This window comes from Triticum dicoccoides, chromosome 4B (assembly GCF_002162155.2).
Source record: "Triticum dicoccoides isolate Atlit2015 ecotype Zavitan chromosome 4B, WEW_v2.0, whole genome shotgun sequence".
NCBI classification, from domain to species: domain Eukaryota; kingdom Viridiplantae; phylum Streptophyta; class Magnoliopsida; order Poales; family Poaceae; genus Triticum; species Triticum dicoccoides.
The window spans coordinates 69,892,049-69,909,529 of record NC_041387.1 but is presented as its reverse complement, the minus strand read 5'-3'; positions in this window follow the sequence as shown (position 1 = coordinate 69,909,529).

Below are 17,481 nucleotides of genomic sequence, written 5' to 3'. Positions count from 1 at the left end.
TCTTTGCGCACGACGAGGGGCGGCGGTGGGAAGCCATGCCGCACGTCGCGGACGCTGCCCCTCATGCTGCAACGCGAACTAGACCTCCCAACCGGGAGAGTCTGACGCGTAGGCTGGGTTGAGGCGCTGCTCCGGCGTGAGCTGCTGCCGTCGGTGTCGCACCTCCCCCGCGTGTGCTCGCGATGACCGCGGCACCGCCGACACTGGGATCCTCTTGGGATCCAAGTGCCAGTCGTGTGGCAGCGTGACGTGGGGGTAGGGGAGGGGGGCACTGTGCTTCCAGTGCCACTTCGCCTGGTGCACTGGGACGCAGATGCGCTGTCGTGGCCGGCGGGAAGACGCGGGCGGAGGCGGACGGAGCGCACGCAGGGCCGACGGGGGCCTTGCCCTTGTTCTTGCCAGAGAAGAACCCCATAGGTGGCTAGGGTTGTCGCCGTCGGGGGAGTAGAGGGTGGCTAGAAGGGGACGGGGGAGAAGAGGATGAGGACCCCCCGCACACGTTTGAATTAAAAACACCCAGCTATCGCTGACACGTGGGCCCGCGGTCGTCCCGCGTCATTAATAAAGATGCGGTGGTAGTGGCTCGCGGCGCGTCCATGCCGGCGCATTTCAGACCCAAATTTAGCCTGGAAATTGATCCGCGCAAACACGAAGCGCACGCCATTTGGAAATTAGTCGGTGCGTTGGGCCGTCACAAATGTCCGTGGTGACCCAAACGGATGACCGGCAGACGAAATGGGTTGCTGCGCTGGAGTTGTTTTTATTTGTTTAATTTTTGTGGGGAATCAGTTGATTGAAGTGAAAGCTAAACAACCAGCGTTTCAGGTCAAAAGTCAAAACTGCTTTTTTTTTCTTTCGTTGCTGGCTGCGTTGTGGGGCGACTTGGAGTAGATAGAAGCCGTCAGAAACATGTATGGGACGGCCATCAACATCTGATGGCGATCTTGGTACCTACGCCATGCACAGCTACACGTCCTAACCACGAGCCCATAACGGATTCCACATGCACCGTTTTCACCGTCACAAAGAGTAAAGCTGGCACCGAGAAGCAGTTGTAGTAAGCTGGCAGCAATCCCAAGTTATCAGGTTGCAGCAAACACAAGCTACATAAGTGGCACAAGGATAGCACTCTTGATTATGGCACCAGTGATTTTCAACATCATTTGCACCGATTAAGAACAATAAACCATAGCGCAGATAAAGGAGATAAAAAGTGCAGGATCGTGTTGCTGCCGGCTTGTAACTTGAGGAGGAGATGTTGAAAAGGAAAAGTACACGGAAGGAGAGGTGTGTGGTGCATCGGTCTTTTGCCACACATCGCCTGCTTCAACACAACGTATCGCTTGGGAGCAATTAAACATCATTTTCTTGCGACCCAGTCCATGTGAAAAAAAAGAACTTGTGTTTCAAGCAAGATCCATGGCATGTCATTGAAATATATGACGCGTTTGGTAGATTGTATATACCCCCGTCAGGCCCGCAGGATGCAGTTTTGGGCTGTTTGGATGTCTGGTCTGCATAGGAATCTTGACACGCACGGAGTTTAAAGCACTTTTGGCCTGACTCACGAGGAGCCAAGCCCAAGTGATGCAACTCGAGGCACATGGGTGGAGACGACTGCACGCGCGGGGACACGCTGGAGACACGTGTTGTTTCCCGAAGTGGCGCCATAAATCTTCTCGCCCTTCTCCCACCGCACACTCTCGCCTCTCTCAGGGCGGCGGAGAGCACAAGATCTGGACGGCAAGAACAGCGGCGAGCATCGAATCCAATATCTGGACGATAAGCACTGACTTCATCACCCCTCAGGCAAGCATTCATCAATGGCGGTAAGCCTTTTTTTTTTCACTGATGGCATCGATTCACGCACTCGATTTACGCATCAATACTAGTTCTAGGCTTCGATTTGAGACCGAACAACATATATCCAATTACAGATTTGAGTGATTTGAATGAGATTGCATAGGATTTTCACTAACATGGGGATTAAATCAAGCATAAGCCATTTACATCCATTCAAATCTATTGCAACCCAACAAGCAGTAGAGCGCCTAGCTGCGATGAGCCTCGAGGCACTTGGAGAAGCAGTAGCCTTGGGGCTTGCAATTGTCGACCTCCAAGGGTATTATAGGACAATCTGGCTCAGGAGCCCTGACCATGTCTTCGACCACTCCGGCATGGCCAACACTCTCCATCTCAACCTCTTCGCCATTGCAAGTATCCACCATCTCCTCCTGATTGTCGTCTTTAGAACGATGGTGACCAACGCCACTGTGACAGCCACCTGGTCAGCAGGAGCTGCGACAAACGTGTATTTGGCCCATCTAGCCATTGCAAGTATCTAACCTGGATCAATCGACTTGAAAGTGCGTTATATCGACTAGAGGGGAGGTGAATAGACGATTTTTATGAATTCTTCACTGAGGAATTTGCCAATGAGGAAATTCCTTAGCGAAGAACTACTTGCAGCAGAATAAGTACTCAGAAGTAAGCATAACAGGATACAGACATAGTCATCATGATGAAATGAATGTTGGAAATATGCCCTAGAGGCAATAATAAATGGATTATTATTATATTTCCTTGTTCATGATAATTGTCTTTTATTCATGCTATAATTGTATTATCCGGAAATCGTAATAAACGTGTGAATACATAGACCACAATACGTCCCTAGTAAGCCTCTATTTGACTAGCTCGTTGGTCAACAGATAGTCATGGTTTCCTGACTATGGACATTAGATGTCATTGACAACGGGATCACGTCATTAGGAGAATGACGTGATGGACAAGACCCAATCCTAAGCATAGCACAAGATCGTGTAGTTCGTTTTGCTAGAGCTTTTCCAATGTCAAGTATCTCTTCCTTAGACCATGAGATCGCGTAACTCCCGGATACCGTAGAAGTGCTTTGGGTGTACCAAACGTCACAACGTAACTGGGTGACTATAAAGGTGCACTACAGGTATCTCCGAAGGTGTCTGTCGGGTTGACACGGATCGAGACTGGGATTTGTCACTCCGGATTACGGAGAGGTATCACTGGGCCCACTCGGTAGTGCATCATCATAATGAGCTCAAAGTGACCAAGTGTCTGGTCACGGGATCATGCATTACGGTACGAGTAAAGTGACTTGCCGGTAACGAGACTGAACGAGGTATTGGGATACCGACGATCGAGTCTCGGGCAAGTAACATACCGTCTGACAAAGGGAATAGTATACAGGGTTGTTTGAATCCTCGACATCGTGGTTCATCCGATGAGATCATCGAGGAGCATGTGGGAGCCAACATGGGTATCCAGATCCCGCTGTTGGTTATTGACCGGAGAACCGTCTCGGTCATGTCTGCATGTCTCCCGAACCCGTAGGGTCTACACACTTAAGGTTCGGTGGCACTAGGGTTATTAGGAAGACTTGTATGTGATTACCAAATGTTGTTCGGAGTCCCGGATGAGATCCCGGACATCACGAGGAGTTCCGGAAGGGTCCGGAGGTGAAGATTTATATATGGGAAGTTGTCATACGGACACCGGAAAGTTTCGGGGACATATCGGTATTGTACCGGGGCCACCGGAAGGGTTCCGGGGGTCCACCGGGAGGGGCCACCCCTCTTGGTGGGCCACATGGGCCGCGTGGGGCAGGGCACCAGCCCCTGGAGGGCTGGGCGCCCCCCCTTGGGCCCATGCGCCTAGGGTTGGGGGGGGGGAACCCTAGTGGGGGCGCACCCCCCTTGCTTGGGGGGCAAGCCCCCCTCCCTGGCTGCCGCCCCCCCTCTAGATCTCATCTAGAGGGGGCCTGCCCCCTTTCCCCTTCCCCTATAAATAGAGGGGCGAGGGGAGGGCTAAAAACCTGATCCAAGGCGCAGCCCCTCCCCTCCCCAACACCTCTCCTCCTCCGTTGAGCGCTTGGCGAAGCCCTGTCGGAGTACTGCCTCTCCACCATCATCACGCCGTCATGCTGCTGCTGGAGCCTTGTTCCTCAACCTCTCCTTCCCCCTTGCTGGATCAAGAAGGAGGAGACGTCGTCCGTACCGTACGTGTGTTGAACACGGAGGTGCTGTCCGTTCAGCACTTGGTCATCGATGATCTGAATCACGACGAGTACGACTCCATCATCACCGTTCCCTCGAACGCTTCCGTACGCGATCTACAAAGTGGTATGTAGATGCAATCTCTCTCCCATGACTCATTGCTTAGATGAACTCATAGATGGATCTTGGTGAAACCGTAGGAAAAATTTTAATTTTCTGCAACGTTCCCCAACAGTGGCATCATGAGCTAGGTCTATGCGTAGTTCTCTATTGCACGAGTAGAACACAATTTTGTTGTGGGCATAGATCTTGTCAACTTGCTTGCCGCTACTAGTCTTTTCTTGCTTCAGCGGTATTGTGGGATGAAGCGGCCCGGACCGACCTTACACGTACGCTTACGTGAGACAGGTTCCACCGACTGACATGCACTAGTTGCATAAGGTGGCTAGCGGGTGTCTGTCTCTCCTACTTTAGTTGGAGCGGATTAGATGAAAAGGGTCCTTATGAAGGGTAAATAGAAGTTGACAAAATCACGTTGTGGTTATTCGTAGGTAAGAAAACGTTCTTGCTAGAACCCAATTGCAGCCACGTAAAAGATGCAACAACAATTAGAGGACGTCTAACTTGTTTTTGCAGCAATTGTCATGTGATGTGATATGGCCAGAAGTTGTGATGAATGATGAATGATATATTGTGATGTATGAGATCATGTTCTTGTAATAGGAATCACGACTTGCATGTCGATGAGTATGACAACCGGCAGGAGCCATAGGAGTTGTCTTTATTTTTTGTATGACCTGCGTGTCATTGAAGAACGCCATGTAAATTACTTTACTTTATTGCTAAACGCGTTAGCCATAGAAGTAGAAGTAGTCGTTGGCGTGACAACTTCATGAAGACACAATGATGGAGATCATGATGATGGAGATCATGGTGTCATGCCGGTGACGAAGATGATCATGGAGCCCCGAAGATGGAGATCGAAGGAGCTATATGATATTGGCCATATCATGTCACTACCATATAATTGCATGTGATGTTTATTATGTTTTATGCATCTTGTTTACTTAGAACGGCGGTAGTAAATAAGATGATCCCTTATAATAATTTCAAGAAAGTGTTCCCCCTAACTATGCACCGTTGCTAAAGTCCGTCGTTTCAAAGCACCACGTGATGATCGGGTGTGATAGATCCTTACGTTCACATACAACGGGTGTAAGACAGATTTACACATGCAGAACACTTAGGGCTAACTTGACGAGCCTAGCATGTACAGACATGGCCTCGGAACACAGAGACCGAAAGGTCGAACATGAGTCGTATGGAAGATACGATCAACATGGAGATGTTCACCGATGATGACTAGTCCGTCTCACGTGATGATCGGACACGGCCTAGTCGACTCGGATCGTGTAACACTTAGATGACTAGAGGGATGTCTAATCTGAGTGGGAGTTCATTAAATAATTTGATTAGATGAACTTAATTATCATGAACTTAGTCTAAAACTTTTGCAAAATATGTCTTGTAGATCAAATGGCCAACGCTCATGTTAACATGAACTTCAACGCGTTCCTAGAGAAAACCAAGCTGAAAGATGATGGCAGCAACTATTCAGACTGGGTCCGGAACCTGAGGATCATCCTCATAGCAGCCAAGAAAGACTATGTCCTAGATGCACTGCTAGGTGAAGCACCCATCCCAGAGAACCAAGTCGTTATGAACACTTGGCAATCACGTGCTGATGATTACTCCCTCGTTCAGTGCGGCATGCTTTACAGCTTAGAACAGGGGCTCCAAAAGCGTTTTGAGAAGCACGGAGCATATGAGATGTTCGAGGAGCTGAAAATGGTTTTCCAAGCTCATGCCCGGGTCGAGAGATATGAAGTCTCCGACAAGTTCTTTAGTTGTAAGATGGAGGAAAACAGTTCTGTCAGTGAGCACATACTCAAAATGTCTAGGTTGCACAACCGCCTGTCCCAGTTGGAGATCAACCTCCCGGAAGAGGCGGTCATTGACAGAATCCTTCAGTCGCTCCCACCGAGCTACAAGAGCTTTGTGTTGAACTACAATATACAGGGGATGGTGAAGACCATTCCTGAAGTATTCTCAATGCTGAAGTCAGCAGAGGTTGAAATCAAGAAAGAACATCAAGTGTTGATGGTCAATAAGACCACTAAGTTCAAAAAGGGCAAGGGTAAGAAGAACTTCAAGAAGGACGGCAAAGATGTTGCCGTGCCCGGTAAGCCAGTTGCCGAGAAGAAGTCAAAGAATGGACCCAAGCCTGAAACTGAGTGCTTTTATTGCAAGGGGAAGGGTCAATGGAAGCGGAACTGCCCCAAATACTTAGCGGACAAGAAGGCCGGCAACACTAAAGGTATATTTGATATACATGTAATTGATGTGTACCTTACCAGTACTCGTAGTAACTCCTGGGTATTTGATACCGGTGCCGTTGCTCACATTTGTAACTCACAGCAGGAGCTGCGGAATAAGCGGAGACTGGCGAAGGACAAGGGGACGATGCGCGTCGGGAATGGTTCCAAGGTCGATGTGATCGCCGTCGGCACGCTACCTCTACATTGACCTACAAGATTAGTTTTAAACCTCAATAATTGTTATTTAGTGCCAAGTTTGAGCATGAACATTGTATCTGGATCTCGTTTAATACGAGATGGCTACTCATTTAAATCCAAGAATAATGGTTGTTCTATTTATATGAGAGATATGTTTTATGGTCATGCCCCAATGGTCAATGGTTTATTCTTAATGAATCTCGAACGTAATGTTACACATATTCATAGTGTGAATACCAAAAGATGTAAAGTTGATAACGATAGTCCCACATACTTGTGGCACTGCCGCCTTGGTCACATTGGTGTCAAGCGCGTGAAGAAACTCCATGCTGATGGACTTTTAGAGTCTCTAGATTATGAATCATTTGACACATGCGAACCATGCCTCATGGGCAAAATGACCAAGACCCCGTTCTCCGGAACAATGGAGCGAGCAACCAACTTGTTGGAAATCATACATACCGATGTGTGCGGTCCAATGAGCGTTGAGGCTCGCGGAGAATATTGTTATGTTCTCACTCTCACTGATGACTTGAGTAGATATGGGTATGTCTACTTGATGAAACACAAGTCTGAGACCTTTGAAAAGTTCAAGGAATTTCAGAATGAAGTAGAGAATCAACGTGACCGAAAGATAAAGTTCTTACGATCGGATCATGGAGGAGAATATTTAAGTCACAAATTTGGTACACACTTAAGAAAATGTGGAATCGTTTCACAACTCACGCCGCCTGGAACACCTCAGCGTAACGGTGTGTCCAAACGTCGTAATCGCACTCTATTGGATATGGTGCGATCTATGATGTCTCTTACCGATTTACCGCTATCATTTTGGGGATACGCTCTAGAGACAGCTACATTCACTTTAAATAGGGCACCGTCTAAATCCGTTGAGATGACACCGTATGAATTATGGTTTGGAAAGAAACCTAAGCTGTCGTTTCTAAAAGTTTGGGGATGCGATGCTTATGTCAAGAAACTTCAACCTGAAAAGCTCGAACCCAAGTCGGAAAAATGCGTCTTCATAGGATACCCTAAGGAAACCATTGGGTATACCTTCTACTTAAGATCTGAGGGCAAGATCTTTGTTGCCAAGAACGGATCCTTTCTGGAAAAAGAGTTTCTCTCGAAAGGAGTAAGTGGGAGGAAAGTAGAACTCGATGAAGTACTACCTCTTGAACCGGAAAGTAGTGCAGCTCAGGAAAACGTTCCTGTGGTGCCTACACCGACTGGAGAGGAAATTAATGATGATGATCAAGGTACTTTTGATCAAGTTGCTACTGAACTTTGTAGGTCCACAAGGACACGTTCCACACCAGAGTGGTATGGAAACCCTGTCCTGGAAATCATGTTGTTAGACAACGGTGAACCTTCGAACTATGAAGAAGCGATAGCGGGCCTAGATTCCAACAAATGGCTAGAAGCCATGAAATCCAAGATAGAATCCATGTATGAAAACAAAGTATGGACTTTGACTGACTTGCCCGATGATCGGCGAGCGATAGAAAACAAATGGATCTTTAAGAAGAAGACGGACGCGGATGGTAATGTCACCATCTATAAAGCTCGACTTGTCGCTAAGGGTTATCGGCAAGTTCAAGGAATTGACTACGATGAGACTTTCTCTCCCGTAGCAAAGCTTAAGTCCGTCTGAATCGTGTTAGCAATTGCCGCATACTATGATTATGAGATATGGCAGATGGACGTCAAAACGGCATTCCTTAACGGGCATCTTAAGGAAGAACTGTATATGATGCAGCCGGAGGGTTTTGTCGATCCTAAGAATGCTAACAAAGTGTGCAAGCTCCAGCGATCCATTTATGGGCTGGTCCAAGCATCTCGGAGTTGGAACATTCGTTTTGATGAGATGATCAAAGCGTTTGGGTTTATGCAGACTTATGGAGAAGCCTGCGTTTACAAGAAAGTGAGTGGGAGCTCTGTAGCATTTCTCATATTATATGTAGATGACATACTTTTGATGGGAAATGATATAGAATTCTTGGACAACATTAAGGCCTACTTGAATAAGTGTTTTTCAATGAAGGACCTTGGAGAAGCTGCTTACATATTAGGCATCAAGATCTATAGGGATAGATCGAGACGCTTCATAGGTCTTTCACAAAGCACATACCTTGATAAGATTTTGAAGAAGTTCAAAATGGATCAGTCCAAGAAAGGGTTCTTGCCTGTACTGCAAGGTGTGAGATTGAGCTCGGCTCAATGCCCGACCACGGCAAAAGATAAAGAAGAGATGAGCGTCATCCCCTATGCCTCAGCCATAGGATATATTATGTATGCCATGCTGTGTACCAGACCTGATGTAAACCTTGCCGTAAGTTTGGTAGGAAGGTACCAAAGTAATCCCGGCAAGGAACACTGGACAGTGGTCAAGAATATCCTGAAGTACCTGAAAAGGACAAAGGACATGTTTCTCGTTTATGGAGGTGACGAAGAGCTCATCGTAAAGGGTTACATCGACGCTAGCTTCGACACAGATCTGGATGACTCTAAGTCACAAACCGGATACATGTATATGTTGAATGGTGGAGCAGTAAGCTGGTGCAGCTGCAAGCAGAGCGTCGTGGCGGGATCTACATGTGAAGCGGAGTACATGGCAGCCTCGGAGGCAGCGCATGAAGCAATTTGGGTGAAGGAGTTCATCACCGACCTAGGAGTCATACCCAATGCGTCGGGGCTGATCAAACTCTTCTGTGACAACACTGGAGCTATTGCCCTTGCCAAGGAGCCCAGGTTTCACAAGAAGACCAGGCACATCAAGCGTCGCTTCAACTCCATCCGTGAAAATGTTCAAGATGGAGACATAGATATTTGCAAAGTACATACGGATCTAAATGCCGCGGATCCGTTGACTAAACCTCTCTCGCGAGCAAAACATGATCAACACCAGAACTCTATGGGTGTTCGATTCATCACAATGTAACTAGATTATTGACTCTAGTGCAAGTGGGAGACTGTTGGAAATATGCCCTAGAGGCAATAATAAATGGATTATTATTATATTTCCTTGTTCATGATAATCGTCTTTTATTCATGCTATAATTGTATTATCCGGAAATCGTAATACACGCGTGAATACATAGACCACAATACGTCCCTAGTAAGCCTCTAGTTGACTAGCTCGTTGGTCAACAGATAGTCATGGTTTCCTGACTATGGACATTAGATGTCATTGACAATGGGATCACGTCATTAGGAGAATGACGTGATGGACAAGACCCAATCCTAAGCATAGCACAAGATCATGTAGTTCGTTTTGCTAGAGCTTTTCCAATGTCAAGTATCTCTTCCTTAGACCATGAGATCGCGTAACTCCCGGATACCGTAGAAGTGCTTTGGGTGTACCAAACGTCACAACGTAACTGGGTGACTATAAAGGTGCACTACAAGTATCTCCGAAAGTGTCTGTCGGGTTGACACGGATCGAGACTGGGATTTGTCACTCCGGATTACGGAGAGGTATCATTGGGCCCACTCGGTAGTGCATCATCATAATGAGCTCAAAGTGACCAAGTGTCTGGTCACGGGATCATGCATTACGGTACGAGTAAAGTGACTTGCCAGTAACGAGACTGAACGAGGTATTGGGATACCAACGATCGAGTCTCGGGCAAGTAACATACCGTCTGACAAAGGGAATAGTATACAGGGTTGTTTGAATCCTCGACATCGTGGTTTATCCGATGAGATCATCGAGGAGCATGTGGGATCCAACATGGGTATCCAGATCCCGCTGTTGGTTATTGACCAAAGAACCGTCTCGGTCATGTCTGCATGTCTCCCGAACCCGTAGGGTCTACACACTTAAGGTTCGGTGATGCTAGGGTTATTAGGAAGACTTGTATGTGATTACCGAATGTTGTTCGGAGTCCCGGATGAGATCCCGGACGTCACTAGGAGTTCCGGAAGGGTCCGGAGGTGAAGATTTATATATGGGAAGTTGTCATACGGACACCGGAAAGTTTCGGGGACATATCGGTATTGTACCGGGGCCACCGGAAGGGTTCCGGGGGTCCACCGGGAGGGGACACCCCTCTTGGTGGGCCACATGGGCCGCGTGGGGGAAGGGCACTAGCCCCTGGAGGGCTGGGCGCCCCCCTTGGGCCCATGCGCCTAGGGTTGGGGGGGAACCCTAGTGGGGGCGCACCCCCCTTGCTTGGGGGGCAAGCCCCCCTCCCAGGCCGCCCCCCCTCTAGATCTCATCTAGAGGGGGCCGGACCCCTTTCCCCTTCCCCTATAAATAGAGGGGCGAGGGGAGGGCTAAAAACCTGATCCAAGGCGCAACCCCTCCCCTTCCCAACACCTCTCCTCCTCCGTTGAGCGCTTGGCGAAGCCCTGTCAGAGTACTGCCTCTCCACCATCATCACGCCGTCGTGCTGCTGCTGGAGCCTTCTTCCTCAACCTCTCCTTCCCCCTTACTGGATCAAGAAGGAGGAGACGTTGTCCGTACCGTACGCGTGTTGAATGCGGAGGTGCTGTCCGTTCAGCACTTGGTCATCGGTGATCTGAATCACGACGAGTACGACTCCATCATCACCGTTCCCTCGAACGCTTCCGTACGCGATCTACAAAGTGGTATGTAGATGCAATCTCTCTCCCATGACTCGTTGCTTAGATGAACTCATAGATGGATCTTGGTGAAACCGTAGGAAAAATTTTAATTTTCTGCAATGTTCTCCAACAATGAAGCCAAGCACAGAGTACAGAAAATGTAATCACAGGATAACACAAGATGAAGACAAACAGACTGAAGAAATTGAACTGAGGAAATTGAGAAAGTCTTTAGTCAAAGTCTTCAAACACAGATATGAACAATCACTCAACACAGTAATGAGGAAATGAAAGAGTTGAGGAAATAGAACCAGTAAGGTTGGTGAAGACAATGATTTGGTAGACCAGTTCCAACTGCTGTCTCAATTGTACGTCTGGTTGGAGCGGCTGAGTATTTAAACTCGAGGACACATAGTCCCGGACACCCAGTCGCTGAGCACGCAGCTCAGGACACCAAGTCCTCACCGTATTCTCCTTGAACTAAGGTCACACAGACCTCGTCCAATCACTCGTGGTAAGTCTTCAGGCGACTTCCAAACCTTCACAGACTCGGTCACTCTGCGATCCACAATTCCTCTTGGATGCTCTAGACCATGACGCCTAACCGTCTGGAAGAAGCACATTCTTCAAAGGTAACAAGCGTCGGATCCACGCAGGATCAGTCTCTTCAGTGATGCTCAATCACTTTGGGTTTGTAGGTGGTTGGGTTTTGGTTTTTCCTCACTCGATGATTTTCGCTCAAAGTCCTCGGAGGATGGGATGCTCTCAAATGACAAGTGTCAGTTTCTCTCGGAGCAGCCAACCAGCTAGTGGTTGTAGGGGGCGGCTATTTATAGCCTAGGGAACAACCCGACATGATAAGACATAAATGCCCTTCAATGATATGACTGTTAGGTGGATAAGATATTTTGGGACAGCTGGCGCGCAACACAGCAACGGTCAGAAATTTGACTCTCAAATTCCTCAGGGCTATCATGTTCCTCACTGTGTAGGCAATCCGCACTGGCGAATTCCTAGCTCCTCAGTCAAAACAAATTCCTCAGCGACCAGAAGAACTTCGTCTCTGTCACTGAAGAAAGTGACTGAACTATATGAGATTTCCAAAGGCTTCACTCAAAGGGATTGGTAGGTGTAGGATTTTGAGTTAAGCATCACATGGAAATTTTTCCTTAGTATTTCCTCGACCCCCTTTAACAGTACGGTGTTTCCTATGACTCAAGAAAGAGAAAAACAAAACTATGAAAACGAAAGTCTTCAAGCTTCATATTCCTCGCATGAATATCAAGTCTTCATGGACACACCAATTTCTTCACTTTAAAAGTCTTCATGAAAGTCTTCAGGAATACCAAAATCTCCAGTCGAAGATATTCATTTTAGGGGTCGACTTTCTCTGTAAATATCAAACTCCTCATAGACTTATAGACCTGTGTACACTCATAAACACATTAGTTCCTTAACCTATAAGTCTTCAATACACCAAAATCACTAAGGGGCACTAGATGCACTTACAATCTCCCCCTTTTTGGTGATTGATGACAATATAGGTTAAGTTTTCAACGGGGATAAACATATGAAGTGTAAGTACTGATATTGAGGAATTTGATTGCAAGATATAGAAGAACTCCCCATGAAGATGTGCATAGTGAGGAATTTGCTTTTGAAGCAATGCACACTTGAAGAGTTGAATCATGGAGATCTCCCCCTATATCTTGTAATTCATACACGCATTCTACATATAATATGAAGAATTTGAAATGCATGATGAAATATGGTGCCTGATGAAATTCAGCATGCGTGCAATAATATTAATGAGGAACAAGCATGCAGAATAACGCATCAAGAGTATCAAAGCACAGTGCATCAAAAGTATCAGAGCACCATCGGGTTTAAGATTACAACTCGATCCAATAAAGTTTCAGAAGAACGAGAGTTGTAACTTAGCAAAAAAACGCCCATATAATAGACCCGCTTGAAGACTAACTCAAATTTCTCCCCCTTTGTCATCGAATGACCAAAAGGATCGAAACTGAGGACTAACGCCCTTGAAGAATATCAAGTTGATGGAGGAGCGCCAGCGTTGTCGGGGTCGTTTGTCGTAGTAGGGACTACCGCAGTGTCGTCCAAGTCTTCATTTTCATCAGTGTCACGCGATGAAGAATAGGAGCTGGCCATCAAGGAAGGAACCTTGACCTTCTTGAATTTCTTCGGTGGAGGTGCATACATGTCAAATTCTTCCTTGAGACCCATTTTCTTCAGATCTTCTATGCTGTAGACCTGAGATAGAACAACCCAGGTACGGTTGAAGGTTTCATGGAGGTAGTATTGGTTTTTCTTCACTGCATTGTGTGTTGAGGTCATGTTGTGAAGAATTGAACCAAACTGACGCTTGACCCATTTATGATTGCGATCAACTTTCTGATGAAGACTGAGGAGTAACTCACAATCAGTCATCACCCTGGGTGCTGTGGCTTGAGGATTTTGCTTGGCGGCAGAGTCATGTGTGGCAGAGTCATCATTGGTGGAGTAGGATGCAGCCTTGCGAAATTGACCATCCAATGGACGAATGCCTTCATCTATCACAGCAGTTGCCTTGCCTTTGTCATCAGCTGAGGAAAATGTCCGTTTGAGGACTTCAATCGGAGGCAAGTAGCTGCTGTGGTTCAGAGTATCAGCCTTGTAATTGAGTGAAGACCTTGTCCTGATGAACCTCATAATCCATGGTGCATAAGGCTTCAGCTCAAATGGTGACATAGCAATATTCGCCAGAGTCCTCATGAAGAAATCATGGAAGTTGACGGGAACGCCATGAATGATATTGAAAAGCATATTCTTCATGATGCCAACGACTTCTTCATCATTTGAGTCGTGGCCTTTGGTAGGACTCATTATCTTCGTCAGAATGCGATAGACAGTCCGAGGCACATATAGTAATTCCTTGACAAGGAATTTGGTTCGAGGGGCCTGCCCTGGCTTCAAAGGCTTCATCAGAACTTGCATGTAGTGATTTGTAAGCTCAGGTTCACTGTAGACGCAACAAGCACCGTCAAGGGGAGGACTGAGTGGGAGGGCATGAAGCAATTCAGTTGCTGGTGCCTTGTAGTGAGTATTTTCTGACATCCAGTCCAACACCCATGAGTTCACATCTTCAGAATTTCCTATGATGTGCAGCATCACATAAAATTGAAGAATGAGTTCTTCATTCCAATCACAGATGTCAGTGCAGAAATTCAGCAATCCAGCATCGTGAAGAACACTGAGGACTGGCTCGAAGCTCCACGTGAGGAATGTGTTCATGATCAAAGACTTTGTCTTTGTTGAACAACACTGAGGAATAGAAATTGGCTTGACTACCAGTCCAGAAATGCCTCTTCCTTATGCGAGCAGAATCATAGGGGTTGTAATCTGTGAAGAACACATGCTCGCTGAAGAAATCTTCAGCCTTGAACTTTTGCTTCTTTGAGAATGGATCCTTTGGCTTGGGCAGAGGAGTGTCAGTGAGTTGCATCACAACCTCAGGAATCATAATCTCAGGTTCTTCAGGCTGAGGAATTTCTGGTTCCTCTTTAGTGGCAGTCTGCATGTTCAAAGGATCAGCAGCAGTTTCTTCAGCACAAGTGGCTGGAATTTCTTCATGCACAGACGAGGTGGGATGAGTTTCTTCAGAGCCCATTTGAACGGTTGGTGCAGGGGACTGAGGTATTTGTTGTATTGGGGTGAAGAGTGGAGAATTGGGGTGCTGACTTTCCCAAAAGTCATCATTCATCATGGGCGTTGTGCATCCAATATCCACATCTTCATCTTCAATTTCTTCAACACCAGCCTCTTCAGCTGTGAACTGAGGCATTGGCGAGGGAACAACATGCGATGAAGGGATCGTATCCACTTCAATTTCTTCATCAATCTGCTCTGACGAAGCAGCAGAATAATTTTCTTCATCAGATCCGCTGGGGATCACATATTCTTCACCAAAAGGAACAAGGTCCTTTGATGGCATGGTGGAAATCGGAACAACATCAATTGGATTTTCAAGCGAGCTTGTTATAGGCTTCATTTTCTTCTGAGCTGAAGAATCTGAAGCAGCTGATGCTTTCCTTTTCTTCACTGCAGCTCGCTCTGCAGCCTTGGTCTTCCTCACATCTGATGCAGATGGAAGAATAGGAGTTGGCGTAAGCGCAGGAGGAGCTGAGGAATCTGGTTGATTTTCTTCAGGCGCAACTGATGCAGTTGCCCTGACTTCTTCAGTTTATTCAGGCGCACCACTAGTGGATTCCTTGGCAATTTCTTCAGCGGCTGGAATGGAGTCATCAGCCCTGGAACTAGCATTTTCATCAGTAGCCTGAAAGTCATCAGCGGTGCTGGCATGTTCTTCAGTTGGCTGAGCAGAAGCTTCAGCTTGAGGAATTTCTTGTTGCGATGGGGCTGCAACATTGGTGAACTTCTTAGTCAGTTTCACAAACCTGACTTTGGCTCCTTGCCAATCAGCATAATAAGCATTGAAATCATCGTTGAGGACTTTGATTTCAGCTTGGATCTTCACAAGATCGTCAGTGGTCATAGAGAGAATGTTGTTCTTCAGAAACTTTTCCTTCTTGTACTGAGCTTTCTTGATCTGCCTAGCCTTCTCAAATTTCCATTTCTCTTCAGTGATGAAATGGGTCAGCATGTGACTTTGGCCAAGAGTCAACTGAAAATCAGGCATAGGAGTGTTTGGGTCCTGGTGCCAGAGATCAATGTAATCGAGGATCGCCCTTGTATCCAAAAGCAGTGGCACATTTGTGCCTTTGGCTCTAGCGGCCCTTTCTTGTCTATCTCTAATGATCTCTGCAAGTTCATCATCATCAGCTTCATCGTCAGATGGCACTTGGAAGGCAACCTGTTTCTTCTTCGGACTTGGCCAAGAACCTTGACCAGCCGTTGCCTTTGTCTTTAGCAGAGTGGGGCCTGATGAAGATTTTGGTGCAGCTAAGGAACTTGCTGAGGCACCAGAGGCAATAGAGATGCCTGTAGTCCTTTGGCACGTGGCCAGATGTACAGGTGTTGAGGACTTTGCCGGAGCAGTTGAGGACTTTGGGGGAGGAGCTGAGGATTTTGGAGGAGCAGGAGCAGCATGAGGAACTGGCCGTGAGGGCACAGTTGGTGAAGCACTTGGCTTGTGAGCGGGCTTCTTTGCCATTGATTTTCTAGGCTTGACAGAGGCCTCAGTGGCAGCAGCAGTAGCAGAGTCTTCATTGAATTTCCTCACTGCTTCTTTGGCTTGTCTCGCCAACTTAGCTTGGCGTTTGGCCCATTCTTCAAGAAAATCCTCACCACGCTTGATGCTGGTGGAGTCAGCTTCTTGGCCAGGTGCCAATGGAGCTCTTGCGCATGGAGGATTTAGTGCGAATTTCTTCATATACTTTGGAGTTACATATCTGTACTCCCTCCATTCTCTTGCCCATCTCCTTTCAATCCTCTGTATGCGCACCTTGCGCTGAGTTTTGGTCTCCTTTCCAAACGTGGCCTCCTCAGGTGTGCAATAGTCAGCATAGATGTCCTCGGGTATTTCAAATGCAGTCATAACCTCAGGCTTCTTTCCTCCTTTTTGTGGCTTCTTACCGTCTGCCATATTCTTCAGTTGAGGAATTTGAACAATCGAATTCTCTGAAGAAGTATGCAACTTTTCTTCGAGGAACGCTACAAATGAGTTAAGTTGATGAGAACCTAGTGATTTAGCAGCGGACATGAGTACCTGTGAACAGAGTATAGTTGCGAGGAATTTGGAGAGGTCATATGCGTTCTCGGAAGGTTTTTCAAAAAGAAGAAGTTTGGGGAATTTGACCAGATGAGCCTTGAAGAATTTCACTAAGCGTTCTTTGTCTTAGGTTCCAGAGTTGTATAGATCGAGGATCCACACAATTGAGGAATCTTGAAGAAAAATGATGCTTAGAGAAACGAATCAAGAATATATGACTAGTGAGGTGTTTTGTGTGTGAGGATTTGAAGAAAAAACACCTTTGAAGATTTTGTAGAGAAAATTTGAATCAAAGAGGGCAGTAAAAGTAACTTTTAATTACCCTGGATGAAGAACACGACAAACTGAGAAGTGTAGATTTGAAGCTCGTCAGTTCAGATCTTCCATGCCCTAACTCGGCGGAGGAAAACAACTACGGCGGCGGCGGAGTGAAGATTTCCGTGGCCGGCGCAAGTACGACGATGACGAGGTCGAGGCAGTGAAGCTCTTCCTCACCGGCGACGATGGAGTAGCGGCGGCGCTAGGGTTTGAGAAGCTCGAGCGAGCGAGAGAGAGAGAGCGGTCGAGCGGAGTA